Source organism: Azolla caroliniana, unplaced genomic scaffold (assembly GCF_043228905.1).
Source record: "Azolla caroliniana isolate FFs.n. ecotype wild unplaced genomic scaffold, voAzoCaro1.0.p SCAF_3, whole genome shotgun sequence".
NCBI lineage: Eukaryota > Viridiplantae > Streptophyta > Polypodiopsida > Salviniales > Salviniaceae > Azolla > Azolla caroliniana.
The window spans coordinates 3188659-3193695 of record NW_028230438.1 but is presented as its reverse complement, the minus strand read 5'-3'; the positions used below and the strand labels follow the sequence as shown (position 1 = coordinate 3193695).

Genomic DNA, 5037 nt, shown 5'->3' with positions numbered 1-5037 from the left:
GAATTAATGAACCTTTATTTTATTTTATTTATTTATTAAAAATAAAGCGATATTTTATTTTATTATATTTATTTATTTGGTAAAGAATCAAGATCTCCAATGAAAATTTATTTCTGTCACGTCTCTCTCAACTCTCTATTTTATTATCCCCTTTTTATTGTCAAGTCCCCCTTTTTTTCCTAAGAAACTAAAAGGAGGGAGTTCACCTCCTTTTTTTTCCTTTTTTTTTAAACGAATACTTGACCACACGAATGTATGCGTATTCGTTTGCATTCGAATGGAAAATCCCACGAATGCGAATATGTCAATCTATGATTCATATATAAATAACCTTGAGGTTATATCCACCCTTTACCAAAATTATAGAAAATTGAACATTGCATCACAAGGAATCTATATCACTAACCTAGGAATGAACACAAGTAGAAAAATCTATGACATGTGCACATAAGCATTATTTCAGATTACAATATTAGTAATTGTATGAACATAAAATCTATTTGCCACAAAACCCCCATTATTTGGGGAGATGGAAGTTGAATCGAAGACTTGTGAACAACTAACAACTTGAGTATACAAAATAATATCTTTAAGTTTAGAAGAAGATGAAGAAGAAAGCATTAGTTCAGAAGAAGTAATAGTAGTAGGTGAAAGAATGAGATGTGTCCATTGTGAATACAATCCAAATTGGCCCATCTTCACTAGATTCAGCCACGTGCCTTTATACTTGCCCATTGCCACAAAAAAACTCACACATTGACCAATGTATTAGGATACACAAGGAAAAGAGGAATACTACGGGACCCTCTTATCAAACAACTACACTATGCAAATGAGGTTGTGAATCATGTCATGAACCTCTCCCTAAGTAAAATGGGGAGAAAAAGAGTTGGTAACACTTGGTTGATGTCATTCTCAAGGTAGAGAATCGAAAGTGCACATATAGGTGGACATCAAATGCTAGGTTTCCTATAAGAATCTTAATTAATGTTAAGCAACCATAAAGGATAAAATAAGGAAGAAAGGGTGTTAGACCACCCAATCTCCCCCTAGTGAAGGTGAGAAATGGATCTGAATCCCCCATTACCATTGAATGGATCATGTCTTGGGTTTGAAGGAGGAACATGCATATATGTGGCTAGAATGTTGCCACATTATCAAATCTTCTATGTAATAACTATTGTCCCTTTCATGAAGGTAGTTAGCCTTCTTTTATTGGGATGTAATAACCTGAGGCCCTTATCTGTATTCCCACGTGAGTGGTCAAGTGATGAAAGACTCAAAAGTTATCTTTAATTGTGGGAGTAAGAATAACTCAATCCTTACCCATTCCTCCTTGTGAACTAAGCCCACACCAACTAACATTAAGGTTAGAGAACTACAATTCATTATAGCATATGGTTTCGTTTAGAACATTTCCCATGTGATGTTTATTTTAATAAACCATACGTACATACAAGTAATTACCCTTGTATTTTTACATATGCCGTGCAACCCCAAACATTGTTTTTTTGCCACTAAACTCCAAACATTTCACAATCCTACACAAACATAAGTATCTTGATGGAACATTCTTGTATTTATTCATATTTAATTAGTATCTCATGGGAACCATTTAGAACACATGCCTAGAAATTCAAGTGCATGTTGGTTGGAATTATAATTTATAAACAAGTAAATCTCATTACTATTATACTATATCACCATGCCCATTGAATGATTTAATTTCGTATTTGTGACTATCTTGGCAGCATGGTGACAATACTCAAAATTAAAGTTTTTTCTTCCTACTGGAGAATTAAGGATCCTCACACTCTAGACCATAACCTGCTTTCTGACTTTAATCAACTCTAAAACTAACATCCCCAATATCTAACTACATACAACAAAAGTGAGACCAACTAGCTCACAAAAAGGCATTGGTTATTCCAACATAATAACGTCTAAAATGTGAAAAGTACATATTGTATGAGCATTTGCATGTATTAGTTTACAAGAGAAATGACAGATATATTTTGTTAGCCATATGAAGGCTTAACTATGTGTATGTGCTCAAACCTTTGCTCTGGTTTAAAAAAAAGAACACAAGAATCAACCAACATATGTGAGGTCATATTCTATTGAATCAACATGGCTTCATTATTCGATAAAATCGGCTTCTAAAGCAATCATCGTTTTAATATTTGAGAATGCACACACATATACACATATATTTTACTAGTTTGGATTCCTAAGACTTTGGACAACGTGCAAAAGTGTGAATACTTTCTATTGTCTGTTGATAAGATCGAGGAAACAATCATAACGTATATGCTTAGGTCAAGTGCTCTGAAGAGGGAGACAGGTAAAGCAATAATTCAATACACTTTACGAAATAAAGGAGAAGCAAGAGTCTTGTATTAGGATACCTTGATTTTGAGGCCGTATGACTTACAAAGTTGATCACAATACCAATGGAGAAAGCTCATGGGGAATTGAACCTACTCCTCAATTTAGACTGAACTTTATTAACAAGGAGTTTGCATCATATTTTGATTAGTACTAAGCGATTATTCCGAAATGGAAACTACAACTGATTGAAGAAAACATTCAAATTTTGAAAAATATTACCAGTTTACTACTTTGTTTTCCGTAAATCTGATTCAAATTTGGACTATTGCCGTTTATATTGACATGTAACACACTATTATTACTTAATGGAAAATCATGCTTAACACCCAAGAAACCACAAATTATCGCTCGATAATCATTGATCAATGTCAATGTGGTAATGTAATGTAAGGTGATGAATTATACATGTTTCATAATTAGTCGTGTTTTAGTGCTAGAATTTGCTCTTTGATTAGGGTTTTAGAGGAAAGATGAAGGCTATGTATGGAGGAGGTTTTGGATAATTTAAAATTTGTTCATATTTTCTCTCACTTTATGTTAATTACAAATATAGCCTTCCATCACTCCGAGTCTCTTTGGAGCAACAAAAAAACATTTACTTTTAGGCTCTGTCTCTCTCTGCCTATCTATCTTATTCTGTTTCTCTTATGACTGTAAAAGCTCTACATTTTAGTTCAAAATAAAGGTAACCGAACGACACTTCGTTGCTTTCCTTTCTTACCCCTATTTTCTTTCTTCATCCCTTCATACATATATATATATTGCCATGGTTCAGGAATCAGAACTTGTCATCAACAGGAAGAAAGAAAAGAAAGGGGAGAAATAGTATGTGATGCGATGCCTCATATGTATTGAAAAGAGCATAAAAGACCTGAAGTGGTTGTCCTCAAGGTGGTTCCTTTTGAACTTCATGATTGCATGTATATATGTGGGAACAGGCCTGAAGTGGTTGTCCTCAAGGTGGTTCCTTTTGAACTTCATGATTGCATGTATATATGTGGGAACAGGACTGCAGCCTTCAGGAATAATGGTGGCTGCGGTCCTCATCTTTGGGAACATAGTATTTCCAGGAGTCCTCTCTGGCTCCTCAGACACCCACTTTGCTACACCGATGCTTTCTTTACTTGGCAGGTATGTCTTATTCTGCTGATTGGCTTGGTAGTTTACTCTGGTCGTATCAATTGTATAAAATTGAGAGAACCCAAGTTCAATCCTTGCCATTGCACTAGGCCCTGTCCCATAGATTACATTAAGTCCCCATGGGCATTAATAACCTATTGTCTAGTACTCTTTTAAGTGCCATTATCAACTTTCTTGTGTAGTGTTTTGTTTACCAAGTAGTCACTAACTTGAAGAGTAGAAAACACTTTTAAAGAGTGAGGTCCCATACTTATGTGATTGAAATGGATGATTGCAAACAGGATGCTTGTGAAGGCTCTCAAACGGCTGACACACTACATGATGCATTATGGCTATTCATTGTCACTCTGGTCACTACACTTATTGCTGGCTGGCCATTATGAAAACATGGTCGCCCATGCTACTTTTGATCCGAAGTTCTGATCCAATATTGCGTTTAAGATAAATTCTCTAGTGATTCATGTATAATTATTGAGTAATTTGTTACAAGTATGAGAGATAGATTTAAGTGTTACAAGTACAAGACGTGTTTGTGCATGCAACAGGCGTCAATGGCATGGCATGGTGCTGAAACAGGTATTCCATTCCTTCTCTTGCCTTAATTGCTCTAATCACTCCCTTAATTTTCATTATAAATTGCATCTATCTACAATTATCTAATGTGAAAGCCTCCATAATCCATACCGACGGATCTCCTTGGTTTTGCGAGATTCTTAATCTTGGAGGATAAACGTCTTCCCCTGCTTCTGATTACACTTTAAACATCTTGTTAATTCGTCAGCCTTATCTGTCCTGGAACCTAATTGCATTAACACAGTGAGAGCTGTACTTGGCCACCAAAGTATCAAGTTAGTGTCCATCGAAGAAGAAGGAGAATTTTAAGAGAGGGTTGAGAATATCAACAAGGAAATCAACCTTACTCTTCATAGCACAGATGGGGCTATACATATCCCATACCAAACAACCTTACAATTAAAACAGATAGGCCATCCATACAATGAACCTACCCCTTATAGCCATATAAACATCCCCTGTTTCCCAACTCCCCAACCTATTTTCTCGTGGAGCTCAAAGTTTGCATAAAAAGTTATTGATTAATTGACAAGTAAATATGTAAGAATTACTGTGTAATAATTATATTAATTTGAGGATATTAATATGTGGCCGGAATTTAAATTCATATTGTAAGGAACTCTAAGAAACAGGATGCTGTTGGGAGCTGATCATATTTTTTCTTGTGATTTTCTTCTAGCTCCTTGGTCTTTTGAACGCCTGAAAAATGCTCCGAAAAGGGAAGAATGTGTAAATACATTTGCTTGTGTATTCTTTAGAAATAGATCGTGTCTTAGATTCGCTGAATGTTTGTATGCATGAAAAATAGAAAAAATCAAGTAGATGCACACAATTGAGAAAATATTTCTCTTCTTTTTCCTCTCATTTCGTTTGATTATACTCATTGTTAAATTGGCTCCCCAAGAACGGATCAAATTGGAGGACAATTTTAGC

At 35.1% G+C, this 5037-nt stretch overlaps 1 long non-coding RNA gene across 1 annotated transcript; it reads left to right on the top strand.

The window, feature by feature from the left end:
* Positions 1–3360: 3360 nt before the first annotated feature.
* Positions 3361–4675, top strand: LOC147865893 (uncharacterized). Its single transcript, XR_015529546.1, has 2 exons — positions 3361–3522; positions 3813–4675. It is a non-coding gene; the product is annotated as an uncharacterized LOC147865893 (long non-coding RNA).
* Positions 4676–5037: the final 362 nt, after the last annotated feature.